Below are 22,977 nucleotides of genomic sequence, written 5' to 3'. Positions count from 1 at the left end.
AGGACCCTGCCAGGATCCAGCATCTCAGAAGACACGGTTCATAGGGTGGAGACCAGACCCGAGCTGTTCTTTCAAAGCTCCTGCAAGGCCCCCTCTGTAAGCAGAGTATGTGGGGGCCTCCATGGGTTGAGAGCAGCCGATGGTGGTTACAGTCTTGGTCATTTCCATGCACAATGAGCACTGTCCCCTCAGGGAGGGGGGCTGGGATCAGCGGTCTGTAGCGGTCATGCGTGACCAGACCCCGGGAACACGAAGTGAAGATCTGAAACAAAAAGAAGCCAGGCTTCAGCCCTAAGAGCCGTGAAAAGAAAACACATGGATTTAGACTGTTTTCATTTTTCTCAAAAATAAAGTCACCACGTGTCTGAAGCAACCTACAAAGCGATTTCCCAATCAATTCTTCAGCACCTACAAAAATCCATGTTGATCCACTTCAGAAAATCTGAAGGAGAAGATCTCCGGAGAGAGGGGGGATGATCGGCTTGCTCTCTAAACAGACTGTCTGCCCTGTCAGTTAACACCCATCAATGTTTCCACAGCAGAATAACACTGAGGTCAAATTGGATAAAACATATTTAGATATAATTAGATTGCTCTGTATTCAAAAGGCCTTTCAGGAGGAAGGTGGCCCACAGGCCTGTGGTTGAAGCCTTCTAGGGAGATGGGACGGCAGATTTGCAGGCTGACTTGGCCTGCTTACCGAGCAGAGTGGGGCTTTGCTGTGTGTTTGTACATCCTGACTTCCTGGTCATATGCTGCGAATCCAGGAAAATCTGCACCAAGGCTGCTTAAGCAGACGGCAAGGTTGTACTTGGACACAAAGGAAACATTTATTTATTAAGAAATTTGGAATGTTTTCTGCTCAGAAATTTCTTTTTTATAATATTTATATTTTATTTGTTAATTCATTTAATTTTGATCGCACTGCACAGTATGTGGGATCTTAGTTTTCTGACCCCAGGAACAAACCTATCCACCTCCCCCACTCCTCTGGAAGCGAGGAGTCTCAACCACTGGGCCGCCAGGGAAGTCCTGGAAAAGGAGCTCATTTGTCTCTCCCATCGTGTTCATCACACCCTCCCAGGATTCTCTATTCCCAACCATCAACTCTTCATCTGGTTGCTTCTGTTTTCTCCAACCTGACTCCCTCCAACCCAGATAGGAGGTTGATGTGATGGGCGGATTCTGGGAGCCCAGTGCTCTGCCCGGTGTCAGTGACCCATGACTCTTCTACCGTGCCTCAGTTTCCTCGTCTATAAAGCAGTGAAGAGAAAGCACCCAGCCGGCAAGGCTGCAGCTCAGACCAGCTAAGGGATCAGATGGTCTGGGGTCTGGGAAACACCCCATAGAGGAAGGTGAGACATGGCCTTTCTTATCCTTCTCTAAAGAGATCTGCATGGTTTTCTACTTTTTTTTTTTTTTTTTTTTTTTTACTTTACAATACTGTATTGATTTTGCCATACATTGACATGAATCTGCCATGGGTATACATGAGTTCCCAATCTTGAACCCCCCTCCCACCTCTCTCCCCGAATCATCTCTCTGAGTCATCCCAGTGCACCAGCCCCAAGCATCCTGTATCTTGTATCGAACCTAGACTGGTGATTCATTTCTTACATGATAGTATACATGTTTCAATGCCATTCTCCCAAATCATCCCACCCTCTCCCTCTCCCACAGGGTTTAAAAGTCTGTTCTATACATCTGTGTCTCTTTTGCTGTCTCGCATACAGGGTTATCATTACCATCTTTCTAAATTCCATATATATGTGTTAGTATACTGTATTGGTGTTTTTCTTTCTGGCTTACTTCACTCTGTATAATTGGCTCCAGTTTCATCCACCTCATTAGAATTGATTCAAATGTATTCTTTTTAATGGCTCAGTAATACTCCATAGTGTGTATGTACCACAGCTTTCTTATCCATTCATCTGCTGATGGACATCTAGGTTGTTTCCATGTCCTGGCTATTATAAACACTGCGATGAACATTGGGGTACACGTGTCTCTTTCAGTTCTGGTTTCCTCAGTGTGTATGCCCAGCAGTGGGATTGCTGGGTCATAAGGCAGTTCAATTTCCAGTTTTTTAAGGAATCTCCACACTGTTTTCCATAGTGGCTGTACTAGTTTGCATTCCCACCAACAGTGTAAGAGGGTTCCCTTTTCTCCACACCCTCTCCAGCATTTATTGCTTGTAGACTTGGATAGCAGCCATTCTGACTAGCATGAAATGGTACCTCATTGTGGTTTTGATTTGCATTTCTCTGATAATGAGTGATGTTGAGCATCTTTTTATGTGTTTGTTAGCCATCTGTGTGTCTTCTTTGGAGAAATGTCTATTTAGTTCTTTGGCCATTTTTTGATTGGGTCGTTTATTTTTCTGGAAATGAGCTGCATAAGCTGCTTGTATATTTTTGAGATTAGTTGTTTGTCAGTTGCTTCATTTGCTATTATTTTCTCCCATTCAGAAGGCTGTCTTTTCACCTTGCTTATAGTTTCCTTTGTTGTGCAGAAGCTTTTTAATTTTAATTAGATCCCATTTGTTTATTTTTGCTTTTATTTCCAGTATTCTGGGAGGTGGATCATAGAGGATCCTGCTGTGATTTATGTTGGAGAGTGTTTTGCCTATGTTCTCCTCTAGGAGTTTTATAGTTTCTGGTCTTACATTTAGATCTTTAATCCATTTTGAGTTTATGGTTTTCTACTTTCATTTCAAAAACTTTCCATCATTTCAGGTGCTCACTGCCGAGTGTGGTCTTCACTCATCAGTACAGCATTCCCAGCTCTATCTTTGTCTCTCAACCTAGTCTTCCATTTCTATCCTAGAAGCCTATTTGTATCCCAAGGACTCTGCCTCCTTCCATGTTTGCAGAAATTCCATCATGTGCTGCACCATGCTGGGGTAGGGCAAATAAAATGAGGGACATCACCGTTGTCTGATGGGAGATAACAGGGCTCTCCCATCAGCTCTGTTATCACCCAGAGCTCATCGCGAGTTACCGGCCGTCTCTGTGTCTCTGTTTCTCATTTTGGGGGAATGGATGCATCAGTGTAGAGCTGCTGCCATCCACCAGGGGAAGAGCTGGACTGTTGATTGAAGCACTGATCATGGGGTCAAAGTGAGTGAGAGGATATCGGGTTGGTAACAAGGCAGCTGAGTGGCTATGCCCTTCAGTGTGTATGTTCTTTTCTCTCTCAAGGAGCCCTGGTGATGAAGCCTAATGTGTGATTTAACTGAGGCTTACAAAGAAGCAACAGCTCATGGGGACAACTTAACTGCACATCTAGATTTGACCTTGGATCTTACCAGTGATCTCAGGGAAGGACAGGAGTGATAGATCTGCAGCCCCTTCCTCTGCACTTGACATTTGACACTCAGCACACTGACCTCGTGACCCACTTGTATGACTGCTGCCCAATGAGCCTCAGAGTCCAGAGTGTAAGACAGTGCCCTGGGGATCAAGGAGCCTTGGGTACCTGTTCAACTAAGGAAGGCAAGAGTTGACCAGCCCTAACTTATTAAGAGAACACTGCTCATTTGAAAGGATGGGGGAGCACCCCTTCCCTGCAAAGTTTCCATGAGAAAACAGAGCTGCCACTATTTATTTCTGATATCTGTTCAAGTGATGGAATATGGGATTTGCCACTCATGGTAATAGGCAACATGTAAAATACCTTCTAACCCAGTGCCTTTAAAGAGGAACGTGTAAGACCAAGACACAGAATGCAATGACTGAGTAAGGGGAGAAAATATCAGAGAATCTTCACAGACAGAGGAGCCTGGCAGCTATAGTCCATGGGGTCACAAAGAGTCAGATACAACTGAGTGACTAAGCACACACACATATTTAACTTAAAGTGTGTTAGTTGTTCAGTCGTGCCCAACTCTGTGACTCCATAGACTGCGCCCCACCAGGCTCCTCTGTCCATGGGATTTTCCAGGCAAGGATACTGGAGCAGGTTGCCATTTCCTTCTCCAGGAGATCTTCCTCACCCAGGGATAGAACCCAGGTCTCCTTCACTGCAGGCAGATTCTTCACCAACTGAACTATGAGGGAAGCCTCATAGCTTAACTTAAAGTGAGTATTTACAAATGTGGGGCTTCCCAGCTGGCACTAGTGGTAAAGAACCTGCCTGCCAATGCAGGAGACATAAGAAACCTGGGTTCGATCCCTGGGTCAGGAAGATCCCCTGGAGAGGATGTGGCAACCCACTCCAGTATTCTTGCCTGAAGAGTCCCATGGACAGAGGAGCCTGGCAGGCTATGCTCCATAGCATTGCACAGAGTTGGGCATGTCTGAAGCAACTTAGCACACACACATGCATTTACTAGTGTATATTTTAGGTATATTTTATTATGTGCATAATATACAAGCACAGTGGCACACGTAACTATCTAGAACATAGGTGTATATATTGAGGATTTGTAAAGATTTATAAGGAGGGGTACATTATAAATATTTAAGAAATGTTGAATCTGGATAATCATATATAGCATCTGAGTTGTAACTTCGGAATGAATATTAACAAATATCTAAATGCCTAAGACAATGGCACCACACTCTAGTACTCTTGCCTGGAAAGTCCCATGGATGGAGGAACCTGGTGGGCTGCAGTCCGTGGAGTCGCTAAAAGTCGGACACGACTGAGTGACTTCACTTTCACTTTTCACTTTCATGCATTGGAGAAGGAAATGGCAACCCATTCCAGTGTTCTTGCCTGGAGAATCCCAGGGTAGGGGGAGCCTGGTGGGCTGCCGTCTCTGGGGTCGCACAGAGTCAGACACGACTGAAGCAACTTAGCAGCAGCAGCAGCAAATGCCTGGATGAGAAGTTGGGATTAGCAGATGCAAACTATTCATACAGGATGGATAAACAAGGTCCTACTGTACAGCATAAGGAACTATATTCAATATCCTTTGATAAACCATAATGGGAAAGAATATAAAAATGAAAGGAATGTATATAGGTATAACCAAATCACTTTGCCATACAAGAGGAATTTACACAACACTGTAAATCAACTATCCGCCCATAAAACTTTTAAAAAATAAATGCCTGGATGATTCCAGTTGTGATTTGCCAACAGTTCTTCCCAGTCCCAGGTCAGTTTCTTCTTCCTAAGATGGGTTAAAGTGGATTTCATAGGTGAATAGGTGGGTGGGTAGAGGGAGGGATGGAAGGGCTATGCTTACTTATACTTTAGCTGGAGGCCCTTTCTCTGGCATCCAGGGTTCTGAGAAGAATCAGAAATTACAGTCAATATACTACTAACAGGTCTTCCCAGGTGGTGCTAGTGGTAAAGAACCCGCCTGCCAAACAGGAGACCATAAGAGAAGAGGGGTCGATCCCTGGATTGAGAAGATGCCCTGGAGGAGAGCATGTATGTATTGGAGAATACTGGAGAGCACTCCAGTATTCTTGCCTGGAAAATCTCATGGACAGAGGAGTCTAGCAGGCTACAGTCCATAGGGTTGCAAAGAGTTGGACTAAAGCAATGTAGCACGCCCGCATACTACTAACACATTAACCCTTATTTAAATAAATATTGGGGGAATCTTCTAGAGAAGTTTTTGTGATCTAACGTAATTCAAGGTGCTTGAAGCATTTTATGCTTCAGATCATGTTTATGGATTATGTTGCTCCCTGTGGCGAGATTATGCACTACACGGCGATTAGAACACAGAACGTCCCCTTCACTCCTGTCACCTTCAACTGCAGATTTTTAGGTAGGGGAGAAGGAAGAAGGTAAAAAATTGTGACAGAAGGAACAAGGTGAAAATCTTTATATAATTGTTTTTTTTTTTTTCTCTTTGCCTTGGAGGCAGTTTAATTCTAAGCCAGTGATTGCAATGTTTGGTCCAATCAGTGTTTCTTTACCATTTAGACATTTACTGATGTTATTTAACTTTGGAAACCTTGTTGGAAGGTGATGGGCTTTCATCTATTTATTTTCATTAAGTGTCACAAAGTCCCCAGCCTCACAGTTTCTCACTCAAAATAGGCTGCTATATCATATGATATTCTTATATGTGGAATCTAAAAAGAAATGCTACAAATAAACTTACTTACAAAATAGAGACTCACAGACTTAGAGAATGAACGTACGGGTGCCAGGGGAAAGGGATAGTTAGGGAATTTGAGATCCATGTACACACTGCTATATTTTAAATGGATCACCCACAGGGACCTACTGTATAGCACCTGGAACTCTGATCAATGTTACGTGGCAGTCTGGATGGGAGCGGGGTTTGGGGGAGAATGGATGCATGTATATGTATGACTGAATCCCCTTGCTGTTCACCTGAAACTCACAACATTGTTGGTTAACCAGCTATACTGCAGTGTAAGATAAAAAGTTAAAAAAAAAAAAGTCTGCTGAGAGAGATTTGTCCCATGGACTGCCTCCCATCCCCCGAGCTCAAGGAACACGTGGATATGGAGCATCTTTAGGGCAGGTGTGACCTTTATTTCCAGGCACCTGTGTGGGTCAAGGAGCCAGGACATCTCCTACCTCAGTTCTGAATGTCTGGTCTTCCTATCTGATAAAATTTGAGCAGCTTAAAACCCCACATACCAGGATACAGCCATCATGATGACGAACAGTGGCCTTAATTGGGTATTAAAGGATCTTTATGTTGGGATGACTACGTTAAAACCCCTAATTGATTGGAGGCACTTGAGTAATGGAATCCACGGAGCCCCATTTGTAGCGCATTGACGTGTTCGCTCATCTTGGTAGCTGATGGCTAAAGGATACAGATGAGAACCTTGTCCCGCGGCACATCCAGGGTAAGATTTCTGACCTTAGATTTATGTTCACTAAGGCAGCAAACCCAGCTGCTGACTTCATGGTCTGAATTACAGATTTCCATTTAGGGGACGGCCCGAATCTGTGGCTCCCATTATGTCTGCACTTACAGCCCCTTTGAGTGCCCACTGCATTCTAATGCACTTGTTTTCCTCATCCTCTGGCCCTCCTTGGAGTAAAAGTGCATGGGCAGTGTCTGGCCCCTCGCCCCTGATCCCTCCACAGAGCTGTCACTAGACAGATGCCTGGACCGCTCCCAGCAGCACCGACCCCTGCTGCTCTGCTCATCGCTGCCTTTCTCCGTTCAGAGGCGACTTCCTTTCATCAGAACTTTCCAATCTAAGAAATAATGAGCACGATTCTCCCTCTCTGTTCAGGGAATGCACAGAGCAGAGAGGAGAGGAGCTTTTTAAATTTAACAAGATTTTGCTGAGCTCTGCCTTCCACTGGACACCAGAGCCCCTTCCCAGTGTTGGGTTGGTGGGATGCTGGTGTTCTGTGAGACCAACAATGTACCTGGTCCCAGGTTTTTCACCCAAACTTTCCCTCCAGCTAATTGGCTTTGGTCCTGGAAGTTTGAGAGCTAGTCTGCATCCTATCCAGGCTCGGATCCTTCCTTTTTCCTTCCTTCTTTTTTCTTAACTGAAAACATGATCATCTTCCACTGTGTGCTAAGTCGCTTTAGTCGTGTCCATCTCTATGCAATCCTATGGACTGTAACCCGCCAGGCTCCTCTGCCCATGGGATTCCCCAGGCAAGGATACTGAAGTGGGTTGCCAGTTCCTCCTCCAGGGAATTTTCCTGACCCAGGGGTCCAATCAGAATCTCATGTCTCCTGCATTGGCTGCCGGGTTCTTTACCATTAGTACCAACTACATGTTGTTTTATGATCTGCTTTAATTTTTTTTTAAATTAATTGTAATGGTGATACAAACTTTTTTTCAAAGTTCATTTATGGCCTAAAAGGCATACAGTTAATTCTTCAAAGATATTTCTTTTATCAATGCAGATAGAAACACACACATTAAAATGTAAGTGTACACAAATTTAAAACTAAATTTTAATATACATCCTATCTTGAAAATTAATTTTTATTTTTCCTTAGCACATGGTAAATATTTTCCATATCAACTAATTGCATCAGAATCATTCTAGGTGCACAGATAAAATGTAACATGATTTATCTCAGGTACCCATTGGAAATGGCAACCCACTCCAGTATTCTTGCTTGGGAAATACCATGGACAGAGGAGCCTGGTGTACTGCAGAGTATAGGGCTGAAAAAAGTGTTGGACATGACTTAGCGACTAAACAACAACAATATTATTATTAGATATTTAGAATATTTCCTGTATTTTCCAATCTTGAGTAATTATATGACAAGCATTCTTTTAGCTGAAACTCCTCCCTCCTTTTTCTTTTTAACATGGAAAATTTCAACTGTACACAAAATTAAGTGAGTAATGTAATGAACCCCAAACCAGTACCTTGGCTCAAAAGTATTAACATTTTGTCCAACATGTTTTCATCTGTCTTCCCTCTCCCCCGCCCCCCACACACTTTTTGTTTCCCTAGAGCACTTTTTAAAAAGTATGACTCTTTCTAAATTCTTTTTAAGAGGTAGGAAGATAAGCAAGTATAAGAAAGGATTACAGATAAGATCTACTTCCTTCTGCTTCTGTCTCACTCCTGCCACTCCAAGCGGCGCTAGTTTCTGGGAGGTTAAGCCCTGTCTCCTACAAGCTTAGAATGGCAGGTGTTGCACACCTACTTTTTATAAAGTACGTCATTTCTCACTCATTGACTTTCTGAATTTAATCAAGTTACATAGCCTTTCTGAGCTTGAGGGCTGAAATAATGAGTAATAGCCAGATTGCAGATTTGTCCTGCTGGGGGCAGGTTTGGGGTGGGTGAGGTGAGCGATGGGCAGTCAGCAGCTCAGTCGTGGACGTGACAAGTTTTAGATATTGTAGGCATCCAGGCAGAGGTTTCAAGCAGGTAGAGGTACATATGAGTCTGAAGTCCAAGAGAGGCATTGAAGATGGAGGTGTAAGTTGCAGGGTCATCAGTATATAAATGAACTTCAAGTCATGCCCTGGCTGAGCACTCCCAGGGAGTGAGTGCAGGTAGAAAAAAAGAACACATCGAAGATGCTGTAATAACCAGGGAGGAAAACAGAGGAAGCAGCAAAGGAGACTGAGTGGGAGTGAGAGAACCAGAGAAGATGTGGGCTTCTGGGTCTCAAGTGAAGAAAGTGTGAAGAGCAGTGAGAGGTACTGACCACTGAGCTCACACCTGGAGGTCCATGATCCCTTGAATCCAGGCAGTTTCTGTGACCGGGTGGACGAATGTGGACTGGAGTGAGTGGGTGAAAGGTGAGGACAGACGGTTCTCCTGGGAGTTTGCTGTCATGCGATGGAGAAGATCAGGTGGTCTTGGAGGGAAGCAGGGTCCAGAGAGAGATTTTATTTCTTTTCCTTTGATATTGAAGTGGAAAGAGTATATTCACTCTTCCGATGAGGATAAAAGAGAAGAAAAGCAGGCTTTGACAGGAGAGGAGAGTTGGGAGGATGAAGGAACGAAGGAATTCTAGGAAGGAGAGGGCATGGGTTCCAGTGAGAAAGCGGAGCTGGTCCCAACCGCAGTGACGGGGAGGAGGGAACAAGGGCACAGGTGCAAAGGGTGGGGTGTGTGCCCACTCTCTCTGCTTCCCCTTTCTCAGCGAGATCAGAAGCAAGTGCATCACAGGGTAGGGACAGGATAGAGGCTTAAAGAGAGCATGTGAGAGAGTTATCTTTGTGATTTTAAGACCGCATGAGCTGTTCTTCATTGCAGGATAAACGCTTGATGCTGGGTGTTGTTAACTATAGATGTGGAAAGGCGCAGCTATTTCTCACCGTGTCTTGTGTGTCCCCAGTACGGACGGGATTATTACTCTCTGCAGGTGGGATGCACACATTTAGTAATATTTGTGTTCATGTTGTCACCCTCCCAGATGTCCCATGAGAACCCTCAGGTCTGCAGGACGGCTTTAAGTAGACACTTGAATGTAGCCTTGATGCCTAATGATGAGAAATGGATTCTCTAAGGTCCTACACTCACCCATCAAAGAGCCTGATGGAATTAGGTAAAGTAAGTCATCCAGTGCAAAGTCACTCGGTTTGTGGAGGCTGCCTTCGGATATCTCTTGTCTGTATATCCAGAGCCGCGGTACCTGCAGACAGGAGTGGAGGGGTGCCAAGTGAGATGGGGGGAGGAGATTAAGCCATGTGTTCTCTTTCCAGTCAATTTCTCCACTAGACCCTGGGGGCCTTCCTCCAGCCCAGGCAGCAAGGAGCGATTCATCACTGTCGAAGAGGGAAGTTGCCTTTGCAGAACCGAACAAAGGCATTAAATTCTTGACTTTTAAGTTGAAGAGCATTCTCTTTTGCTCTCCCTCCTCTAAGATAGGAGAGAAGAAAAGCATGAGGGGTGGACACTGGCTGCCCCCCTCACCTGTGCTGTGGGTGCTGGAAAGGAGCAGAGCCCATATGGGTGCAAGGACCCATTGACGGGGGGACATCACACCAGCATGCATCAGCCGCCGGGGACAGGAGCAGAGGAAGGTGCATCCAGGCCGGGAGGGTCTGTCTCCATCTCCAAGAAGACGGGGAGCAAGTTTTCCTGTTTCCTATGTCCCAAAGGAGCCTGTGGTAAGAGACAAGGAGGATGCAAAGTGGGGACAGCCTGTGTGAAGGGATGTAGAACCCTTTGGGAGTGGCAGGGATGAATCCACAGTTGAACCAGAGAGGATGGGCCCATGACACCATGGGTACCCGCCCAAGGAGGACCAAGTCCCAGTGACTGCTGCTGCTTGCTCCTGACAGGCATCACAGCACTGTGCAAACAAACGTCCCAGGACTGAGTGAGGAGCCCTGAACTGAACTGGGTGCCTCCATCCAAACCCGAAGACGGCCAAGTCTATCCATCACATGGATTGTGTTTCTTCTATCAGAATGCTTGGATGAGAGATTAATTGAGTCACAGAAAAAAAAAGAGAAACTGACATTGCTACCCAACTGTACCACTTTTTGATTCCGCTTACAACATGAAAATATTCATCCAAGAAATAAGGTATTTAAAATCATTAACATCTTAGTCTGGGTGAGCTTATCACTGTGGTTCTCAAACATGGGAATTTGTGCTCCCAGGAGATTTTGGCAACGTCTGGAGGCATTTTTGATGTCCCATCTTGGGGGAGAGGGGTGATGAGGCCAGAGAGAAGGCTGGACATCCTATAACGCATGGATCAGACTCCACAGCAAAGACGGATCCGACCCCAAATGTCAATAGCACTGAGGCTGAGAAACTCTCTATTTCTCTCCTGCATCAAAAAATAGTTTCATCATGAACAGACTGAATTCCTCAAGGAGGATGGTGGTGCAGATGGGAAGAATAGAAATCAAAACTGAGAGAGAAAATAATTCCTAGCGTACTCCAGATTTGGAAGGGCCCATGGTTTCAGCATAGTTGCTGATTGTATCTAACATCAAGAGAAGTAGGAGTATCAAGGTTAATTGCATCCTACTTCCAAAAGTATACAAGACAAAGATTCCAAATACTAATAGGCTGGGGGCGGGATATATTAGGAATTTGGGGTTATTAGATACACACTATTATGTATAAAATGAACAACAAGGACCCACAGTATAGCATAGGGAACTATATTCAATATCTCATAATAACCTATAATTGAAAAGAATCTGGAAAGGGATATATATATATATGTATATATATATACATATACACAGAAACATATATGCATAACTGAATCACTTTGCTTTATGCTTTTTATAACATTGTAAATCAACTGTACTTCAATGAAAATAAATTAAAACATAGTAATAGGTGCACTGGAATTTCATTTCCTTCTTACCTGGCACACACAGTCTACATTAATTTGGGTGAGATTCAGGCCAAATTAGGTTTACAGATGAGCAAAATTTTACCCTTGGAGGTTAGCAAGTTGCCTTCAATAGTCCAAGTCAAGATAAGCCTTCTATTAATGGTTCTTTCTCATCCACTGCCATTCTGAGGGAGGTGTCTGATCTCTTTTCTTTTAAAATACCTAGTTCAATGGAAGCTCCAGGCAGAAGGGACCCCTGGCACACACAGAGCCTTTCTCACTGCTGTGTCGGCTGGCACACCTCCCAGAGCCAGCAGCGGCCTCTGGGCTGGGCTTCCACCCCTACGGCAGGAGGCTGGAGCACAGCCGGCAGGCCATGCAGAACAGCGGCAGGAACTCGACACCTGCCCTCAAGTGGTTGGGGGGCGACAACGATTTCCTTGGTACGGGGAACCCTTTTTGATGATGGGGAAATCCACAAGCTTGGTGTTGGGTCAGAAGTCATCGACCCATCAGTCCTTTCTGCCATGCCTTGCTTCATCCCTCCAGAGTATCCTGCACTCAGGAGCCCTCATCCCCCTTTCTCTTGCATGGTTTTCACGATGCTGTCATTTGTTTCCCCACTTCCCTAACCCAGTGCTCCCTCTGGGGCTTCCTGACATCCCCTTCCTCCTGCTAGGTCCTTATTTGTTCTCGCCTCTCTACCTCTGCTTCATTCTCTATTTGGCAATCCACCTGGACCTCTCCACTGCTGCCATCTCTTCTTGGTGGATAATTTCTGGATGACTGTCTCTGTTCTGAATTCTCCCCTGAATTTTCAACTATTTACTGCTCATGGGACTTTCTGCCCAGTTTCACCCTCCATAAAATGAGGATAATAACATACCCACCTCATGGGATCACTGTGAAGAATAAACGCGTGTCAGGAGAAGCACTCAGGGAATGCTGGCTATTATTATTCTTATCTGTTTCCACTTAGAAGCCTGAACACTGCCTCAAATTTAGTTTGTCCACAACCAGACTCATTTTCCCCCGAAACCTGATTCTTTTTCTCTGTCTTACCTTTCTAGTTACTCAGCTTTAACTAAGGTGAGCCTATCATTTATTGCCCAAACTGGTACACTTATAAAGAGAGAGGAATTAATAATTACTCAGGCTCGGGGCACAAGTCCCTGGCAGCCTAGAGGCTGTGTGGTCCTTCTGTCTTAAAATCGCTTCTCCAGACCATCATCCCCTCTAAGCTTCATTAGTAATGGACTCTCTCCCCACAGAGGCACCCTCCCCTCCAGCTCTCTGCCTTTTTTTCCTGCATATCTTTCCCTGCTGCAAAACTTGCAACATTTTCTGATAATTTAAGGAATAGGGCAGAAATTACGCAGCCCACAGTTCAAGGCTTTCTGGGATCTCAGCCAACTTTTACAACCTCATGACTCAGAATCAAGCCAATCAAATAAGCCACCCACTGCCAAGGCACCTACCCCAGACCTGCCCCTTCCCCTTCCCTGCCTTTGCTCTGTGATGTTCCTCCAGACCCCCACCCACATCCCATCACCACAGACCCATGTCCTACTTACGCTCTGAGGTCATCATTCTCCACAACAATAAGCACTGAGCGTGTAAGGGGGCCTGATTTCCTAGTTACAAGTAACTTCTCCAATGAACTCATATGATACTTAAATTTGTATCTCTTTTGTGGCATTTATCCCCTCTGACCTTGCTGAAGTTAATGGATTCATGCATTTATCTCCCCGGAATATGCTGCAAATTCCTGCAGAACAAGGACATGAATTCAATTTGTCCAAGAATTTAGCACTTGGTAGGTACTCAGCGGTATCTGCGTTCCTTGCACAGGCTCTTGCTGTTTATTGACTGCGTGTAAAAGTCCATGGACTGAATTTCCTTCCTGGTTTTGTATAGTTTCAGTGTATGTACAGTCCCCAGAAGCTGGTTAACGCTCTCGTTTCCCCTTTTCCTTTGGGGGAAGGGCAGCAAGGCCTGAGGTATACTTGTGATGGCTGGAAGGAGAACGTGAAGGTCATTAATGTTCATACGAAGTCAATGGCCATCAGGCAGTGTGACAGGGGGGTTTGCAGACGTGTAAACTGAGAGATGCTGCTGAAGGGGCTCCGAAGGGCTATCTCAAGTGCCCCCTCCCAGAAGAGATGGTAACAAGGAGAGGTGAGTGAGGTGGCTTCGAGGTTACAAAGTACATGTGACATTTAGAACCCCATCTCCTAAAGACCCACATTCATGTAAAAAGGATGAGTCCCTGGGTTCTGCCCTAAGAAGCAGAAAGGAAACGTGTGAACCTGGCCACTCCTCACTGACAGGCAGGGTTGGTCTGAGGAGACAAATGGCCCAGCACATGCCAGGCTGGCTGCTCACTGCCTGCGTGTCCCACGTGGGCACCAAGCAGAGTTCAGCGTCTGTCCATCCTCACTCACTTCCGGGAGCTCCCTGTTCCTGGGGATTCAGCGCCCAACAGAAGTCAGGCGCCTGCTCAGTGAGGAGGTGGGATTTGAAGATTGGCAGCCTGTTTTAGGAACCAGCATGCCACGTGCAGGAGGAAGCAAGGGAGAGGGGCAGGAGGGGGCCACGCACCTCCACACCCCCAGCCCCCGGCCTGAGGGGAGATGTCCTGGGCCACGCGGCCGTACCCCCTCGCTGAGGGGGTGCTGAGCTGTGCTAAGGGCCCGGCAGCCTCCTCCCAGAGACTTCTTTTCTGTCTTCACAACGTGTAACTTATCTGCACTTGGATGAAGATAAGCGGGGTCAGTTGGGTACCAACGGGCACATTCTCCAAGTTGTTCCAGCCTGCTTTTCTCTCAAATGAATCTTCTAACCCTTTGCGGCGACCAGTGCTCTTCTACGTGTCAGATTCACCGTGGCTCAGCTAGTAAGACCTGATATCATCCTATGAGTGAGTGAGTGAGTGAAAGTCGCTCAGTCGTATGCGACTCTTTGCTACCCCATGGACTATACAGTCCATGGAATTCTCCAGGCAGAATACTGGAGTCGGTAGCCTTTCCCTTCTCCAGGGGATCTTCCCAACCCAGGGACTGAACCCAGGTCTCCCGCATTGCAGGTGGTTTCTTTACCAGCTGAGCCACCAGGGAAGCCCAAGAATACTGGAGTGGGTAGTCTATCCCTTCTCCAGCAGATCTTTGAAACCCAGGAAGCGAACTGAGGTCTCCTGCACTGCCAGCGGATTCTTTACCAGCTGAGCTATCAGGGAAGCCCCAGGTATCATCCTATACTGTTGGCCTGAAAAGCCTCCATACTTCTGTGTAATATCTCCTGGCACCAGGAGGGAGGCCCTTTCCAGAGATCCTGCAGAATGAATGGCTGGCTGAACCCCCCTGATATGCATTTCAGGTGACATCTGGGCTTTACAGGAGTGGCTTGGGAAGTCATGGGAGTCTTCCCACGTGGCACAGTAGTAAAGAAACTGCCTGCAGTGCAGGAGACCCAGATTCGATCCCTGGGTCCAGAAGATCCCCTGGAGAAGGACACAGCAACCCACTCCAGTATTCTTGCCTGGAAAATCTTATGGACCGATTGATGGGCTGCAGTCCATGGGGTCACAGAGAGTCGGACATGACTGAGCAACTAAGGAACGTGGGAGGTCACAGAGCCTTCTAGTTGGCCTTTAAATCATTCTCTGCCTAAACTTTCCCTGCACCTAATCTGCTCTTCTTACCCCTGCTCCTGGGGTTGCATCCGAGCCCTGAGAAATCTGGAGCCAGGCCACCACCCAGCACCTCAAGCAGGGAAGCCCAGGGTTCCTCCAGCAGAGGAGAGAATTCTGAGCAAAAGCCAAGTGTGAGTTTTCACTTCCTGTGTTGCCTTTGACCTCCTAAGCAGTCGTAGCTATAACAATAATAAGAGATGAGTAATTTGACTTACTGCTATGCGCCAAGCTCTGTCCTCAGTCCTGTATATATTTTCTCTCTAAAGCTGCTAATGGTTAAGTGTTTGGACTTGGGTATCAGGTTATCATAGTATGTAACTTGGAAGATTTACTCTGAGAATAAGTGAAAAAAACTATAAGTATTTAGTACAGGTACTGGTTCTACGGCACAAGAGGGTTCTATCAGTGCTAGACTTTCAAGATCCATGTTACCAAATCCATTTTATGGAGCTGGAGACTGACAACACAGAGGTCAAGTAAAGTGTCGATGATTATGTAGCTAGGAAACAGAGAAGTTAGTATTTGAACATGGCTCTGATTTTCTCCTCTGCTGTTTAGGTGATGCCAACAATATCAGGCATGTTACATGACCAGCTGGACTGACCCATCCGGTCCTGGAAGTCTAATTTGCCTGATTCAGGGCAGTAGACTTGTCCCATTCATTTGACTAAATGGAGCCCGTGTACATCTCCGTGTGTCAAACAGAAGGTGAGGGGTTTTCTCTTCTACTGTTGTCTAGTCATTCAGTCCCGTCCAACTCTTTGTGACCCCATGGACTGTAGCCTGCCAGGTTCCTCTGTACATGGGATTTCCCAGGCAAGAATACTGGAGTGGATTGTCATTTCCTTCTCCAGGGGATCTTCCTGACCCAGGAATCAAACCTGGGTCTCCTGCATTGAAGGCAGATTCTTTTCTGTCTGAGCCACCAGGGAATCTATTGCATACTGATACATACTTAAAATACAATGAAAAGAACTGCTAGAAAAATTAAATGAAAATGGACATAAAAATATATATCCTAAGTTTAAAATATTAGATTCAAAAAACATAAAATGACTCTGTCAAATTCCTGTAAAAGTTTCTAAATGCTTATTCTCAATGTCTGGACTCATCTCTGCAGGCACCTGAAACAAACAGCTGATGGGCACCTTTCTGAGATGCTGATTTGATTGTAATGGTTTGTGTATCTGTGAACCAGGACGCTCTCAGGAACCCACCCTCCCCACTCTGAGAGCCAGAGTTCTGGGTCTATCTTAAGACCCAGCCTGAGCCTGGAGAATCACCTTCGGCTCTTAAATTATGGCCCTGATTGCATCAGTGTCTGGTTCAAGAGCATAGCTGACTGTTATCTGCTCTGTTCATGAACACACAAATCACAGCTTTTCTCTCTGGCCCCTTAAGAGGGGATGCCTTGCTGCTCTGATTAATTATGCATCAGTTAATTAATTTGTTGGCTTTAGTGAATTGAATCAATTATTTTAAATGACTTTTAATTGTTCATATACGCATTATATCAAAAGACAAAAGCAGTTCTTGGAATTCGACATGAAAACCTCCCAGGACAGGGGCTGGTCTTGTAAAATAAATTACTTAAAGTTTCCCAAAGCATCTTCATGACTTCCAAAATACCAGTGGTATCTGAAGAAAGACAGGATTCTGTTTAATCTTCCTTTTATAAGTAATCCTAAACTAATACAGATGAATAAGGTTGGAGAATGTATTAAAAAAATCACTGTGACTCATACAGCTGCCTCTAAGCTCCTCTAAACATGCAGGTGTTTCAGGGAAACCCGATAGCTCCCTGGAGACAGGATCACCTCTGTTCATCAGTGAGACTCTCATGTGAAACTCAGTGATATGTCAGGCCAGTGGGCACTGAACGTCTGTTAACAAGGATACATAGTTAGAAGTGTTCTAGATTCTTTCTTGTTTCAGGGAACAGGACAGCAAGAGGGTGGATTATGGACAGCACTGGCTGTTCAAGAAAAAATATTTGCAAAGTATGTGTCTGATGAAGGACTTGAATCCAGAAAACACAGGAAACCCTCCAAACAATAATAAGGAAACCATGTGCGCGCTCAGTTGCTAAGTCGTGTCTGATTCTTTGAGATATGGACTGTAGCCTACCAGGCTCTTGAGTCCATGGGATTTCCCAGGCAAAAATAGTGGAGTGGTTTGCCAATTCCTTCTCTAGGGGATCTTCCCAACCCCAGGATCAAACCTATGTCTCCTGCACTGGTGGGTGGCTTCTTTACCACTGAGCCACCAGAAAAAGCAAAAGCAACCCATAAAAGAAACAGCCAAAGCTCTGAAGAAACATTTCATCACTAATCATTAGAGAAGGGGAGATTAAAGCTACTGTGAAACACCACTTTGCAACTACAATCCAAAAGACTGCGTGCTGGAGGCCTTTGGCATAGAGAGGAGAAACTGAGATTGGAAATTAGTACTGGGGCCTCCACAAGCAACAGCTCTGGGATGTTGGGAGGGTGAGTGACAGCCGGAACCTTGGTGGCTGCAGCTCTTGTAACATTGAAGGGGTCAGAGGACCAGTGGCTGTTTCTATGCAAGAGCCTCTTACTAGTCAAGTGGTTGCTTTCGGAAGCTGCCTATATTTACAAAAGAGACAGAAAGAAGAGAGCAGGAGGCATCATTCATATGCCACTGGGATCTTGAAATAATATGTGGATTGTCTGAGGGCTTTTAATTTACTTTAACTTTCTTAATGTGCTGTAATATACTATATAGATATATGCAGTATAATTTTAAATCACTGGAGGCTTCCTTTTCTGATAGTAATTAATTTCACAGCGCAGCAGTATTTCTTGGACTAAATCTCTCAGGCAGCAGACGGCATGGGTTCCTTTTTGCCTCCACTTAAAATGCTCTCAGGAACCTGTCTGCTTCTCTAAACCACTTCCCCTGCTGGCCTGTTTGCATCCCGTGCAATGCTTACGTGTGTCAGTCTCAGCTTTTGTTAAGCCTTTATTACCAAGTGACACCTGTTCTGAAAGGTATTTATGAAAGAAATGTGAAACCTAGGGCATCAAGGAAGTGCCCCCATCCACGTGGTTTCATTCAACAAATATTTAGGCAGGGTTCTCGGCACTGGAAACGCAGCTGTGAAAAAGCCCATTTTCTTGAGGTCCAGGGATGTGACAGGTGAGAACAGCCTCTGACCTGACCATGACTGCTCTCTTGGTCCCTGGGAAAGATGATCCCCTCGGAGCAAACGCCCGGGTGCAGGAAAGCTGAGCTAGGTCTGCTGAGGAGAAAGGCCGAGACAGGAGAAGTTGGGGCGCCTTGACCCAGCACCTGGCTCTCCAAGCCCAGTGGTCCCTGCACAGTGGCTTTCAGACTAGGTGTGCCAACCGGGAACCTACCTGGCTTATTTCTCCCTGACCAGAGGCATGGGAGTTACATCTTGTGTGTGTCACCCAAATAAAGCTGAACCTTCAAGTTCTCAGGATGGCATCACATGCCGAAGAAGCAGCAGTCAGATATCAAGAGAAGCATGCATGTGTGCGTCCTCAGCTGTGTCTGACTCTTAGTGGCCCCTTGGACTGCATCCCACCAGACTCCACCCATGGGATTTCCCAGGCAAGACCCACTGGAGTGGGTCACCATTTCTTTCTCCAGGGGATCTTCCTGACCCAGGATTGAACCCACGTCTCCTGTGTCTCCAGAATTGCAAGCAGATTCTTTACCAGCTTGGGTTATCAGGGAAACCCTCAAGAGAAGCAACTCAAAGCAATTTAAAAAAAATCTAAATACATTTTCAAGAAGGGATTTTGTTTATAAATTTGAGCAAAGTTGTTAAAGATCCTTTTCACCATCTATCTCCCCAAAGCCCCACTCATAGCGCAACAGCTGCCTCAGTTGGCTTCTCAAGTTCCTAAAGAAGTGGGCGCAGGCCGAGGACTGCATTTAAACTTCTCAGCAAGCCTGAGGGATGTCCAGGAATGCAGGCTGGTTCAGAACAGAACAAGGAGGAGCTCTTGGCTTCTGTGCTGTCCACCTGCTCTGAAGGGGTGGCTGCCTGACCCACAACTGAACCCCATGGAGGATGGTCCTGGCCATCCTCACAAGAATGACTGATACTGTGCATGAGAAGTTTAAATAGTTTGTACAAAATTGCATAAAAAATGTTGTTAATAATGATATTGATTACAGATTTTTACATTTTTATTTTTAATTAAAATACAGTTGACTTAGAATGTTGTGTTAGATTCAGGTGTAAAAAAATATTTCAAGCATACATATACTTTTGAATATAAAAATATTTTTTAGATTCTTTCGTCTTATAGGTTATCACAAATATTGAATATAGTTCCATTTTCTGCACAGCAGGTCCTTGTTGTTCATCTACTTTGTGTATAATAGTGTGTATCTCAAACTCTTAATTTATCCCTCCCCTCTTTCCCCTTTAGTAACCGTAAGTTTGTTCTCTATGTATTTAGTTCTGTTTTGTAAATAAATTCATTTGTATCAGTTTTTTAGATTCCACATATAAGAGATATCATGTGATATTTGTCTTTCTCTGCCCGACTTGCTTCACTTAATATGATAATCTCTAGATCCGTCCAGGTTGCTGCTGCAAATAGCATCATTATATTCTTTTTCTATGGCTTAATAATATTCCATTGAAATATAGAAATCACATCTTCTTTATCCATTCATCTGTTGATCAACATCTAGTTTGCTTCCATGTCCTAGCTATTGTAACTAGTGCTTCAGTGAAAACTGGGGTTCATGTATCACTGTTGGTGGGAATGTAAATTGGGATAACCACTATGGAGAATTTTATGGAGGTTCCTGATCATAGATCTTTTGGTACTGATTATAGATTTATTTTTTGAAACTAACAAAGCAAAAATATGTTCAAAATTGTATGGGTTTCCAAGCCCTTTTGCATAGTACAAAAATAACCATGTATCTCACTGAGTATGCCAAATTAATTTTAAGTTTCATTTCATTACAAAAGAAAATAAAGGAGTATTCATTATGGAGAGAGACCTATAATTGATACATTTCTACAATGTTGCATTATACATGTATGATATAAATACATATGTATATATTTGTACATAGGTAAATACATATACATAGATTGTTTTATATATATGTCATGATTTCCACTTTTGCAGTTGTATTTTCTGGTCAAAATTATAATAAAACGTTAGAGGAAAAGAGTTTGTTAGTGATTGCTGCTGCTGCTGCTAAGTCGCTTCAGTCATGTCCGACTCTGTGTGACCCCAGAGATGGCAGCCCATCAGGCTCCCCCGTCCCTGGGATTCTCCAGGCAAGAACACTGGAGTGGGTTGCCATTTCCTTCTCCAATGCATAAAAGTGAAAAGTGAAAGTGAAGTCGCTCAGTCGAGTCTGACTCTTTGAGACCCCATGGACTGCAGCCTACCAGGCTCCTCTGTCCATGGGATTTTCCAGGCAAGAGTACTGGAGTGGGGTGCCGTTGCCTTCTTTAGCAGCTAATCAGTTAAACTAATTTTAGCAATGGATTTAATACCTGAAGGCTAAGGGTTTGCCCTTAAAAAAAAAAAAAAAAAAGATGTCCTTTTCATTATAGGGGACTGGAATGCAAAAGTAGGAAGTCAAGAAACACCTGGGGTAACAGGCAAATTTGGCCTTGGATTACAGAATGAAGCAGGGCAAAGGCTAATAGAGTTCTGCCAAGAGAACACACTGGTCATAGCAAACACCCTCTTCCAACAACACAAGAGAAGATTCTACACATGGACATCATCAGATGGTCGACACCAAAAGCAGATTGATTACATTCTTTGCAGCCAAAGATCAGAAGCTCTATACAGTCTGCAAAAACAAGACCGGGAGCTGACTATAGCTCAGATCATGAACTCCTTATTGCCAAATTCAGACTGATACTGAAGAAGTGGAGAAAACCACTATACTATTCAGGTATGACCTAAATTAAATCCCTTATGACTATACAGTGGAAGTGAGAAATAGATTTAAGGGACTAGATCTGATAGACAGAGTGCCTGATGAACTATAGATGGAAGTTCATGACATTGTACAGGAGACAGGAATCATGACCATCCCCAAGAAAAAGAAATGCAAAAAACCCGAAATGGCTGTCCGAGGAGGCCTTACAAATAGCTGTGAAAAGAAGGGAAGTGAAAAGCAAAGGAGAAAAGGAAAGATATACCCATTTGAACGCAGAGTTCCAAAGAGTAGCAAGGAGAAACAAGAAAGCCTTCCTCAGAGATCAATGCAAAGAAATAGAGGAAAACAATAGAATGGGAAAGACTAGAGATCTCTTCAATAAAATTAGAGATACCAAGGGAACATTTCATGCAAAGATGGGCACAATAAAGGACAGAAGTGGTAGGGACCTAACAGAAGCAGAAGATATTAAGAAGAGGTGGCAAGAATACATAGAAGAACTGTACAAAAAAGATCTTCATGACCCAGATAATCATGATGGTGTGATCATTCACCTAAGAGCCAGACATCCTGGAATGTGAAGTCAACTGGGCCTTAGAAAGTATCATTATGAACAAAGCTAGTGCAGGTGATGGAATTCCAGTTGAGCTCTTTCAAATCCTGAAAGATGATGCTGTGAAAGTGCTGCACTCAACATGCCAGCAAATTTGGAAAACTCAGCAGTGGCCACAAGACTGGAAAAGGTCAGTTCATTCCAATTCCAAAGAAAGGCAATGCCAAAGAATGCTCAAACTACCACACAATTGCACTCATCTCACACGCTAGTAAAGTAATGCTCAAAATTCTCCAAGCCAGGCTTCAGCAATACGTGAACTGTGAACTTCCAGATGTTCAAGCTGGTTTTCGAAAAGGCAGAGGAACTAGAGATCAAATTGCCAACATCTGCTGGATCATGGAAAAAGCAAGAGAGTTCCAGAAAAACATCTATTTCTGCTTTATTGACTATGCCAAAGCCTTTGACTGTGTGGATCACAAGAAACTGTGGAAAATTCTGAAAGAGATGGGAATACCAGACCACCTGACCTGCCTCTTGAGAAACCTGTATGCAGGTCAAGAAGCAACAGTTCGAACTGGACATGGAACAACAGACTGGTTCCAAATAGGAAAAGGAGTACTTCAAGGCTGTATATTGTAACCCTGCTTATTTCACTTATATGCAGAGTACATCATGAGAAACACTGGGCTGGAAGAAGCACAAGCTGGAAACAAAATTGCCGGGAGAAATATCAATCACCTCAGATATGCAGATGACACCACCCTTATGGCAGAAAGTGAAGAAGAACTAAAGAGCCTCTTGATGAAAGTGAAAGAGGAGAGTGAAAAAGTTGGCTTAAAGCTCAATATTCAGAAAACTAAGATCATGGCATCTGGTCCCATCACTTCATGGCAAATAGATGGGGAAACAGTGGCTAATTTTATTTTTCTGGGCTCCAAAATCACTGCAGATGGTGACTGTAGCCATGAAATAAAATGATGCTTACTCTTTGGAAGGAAAGTTATGACCAACTTAGACAGCATATTAAAAAGCAGAGACATTACTTTGCCAACAAAGGTCCATCTAGTCAAGGCTATGGTTTTTCCAGTGGTCACGTATGTATGTGAGAGTTGG

The sequence above is a fragment of the Oryx dammah genome, unplaced genomic scaffold (genome assembly GCF_014754425.2).
Source record: "Oryx dammah isolate SB20612 unplaced genomic scaffold, SCBI_Odam_1.1 HiC_scaffold_22, whole genome shotgun sequence".
In the NCBI taxonomy this organism is placed as follows: Eukaryota; Metazoa; Chordata; class Mammalia; order Artiodactyla; family Bovidae; genus Oryx; species Oryx dammah.
The sequence above is the reverse complement of the archived record's forward strand: the minus strand, read 5'-3'. Positions refer to the sequence as shown.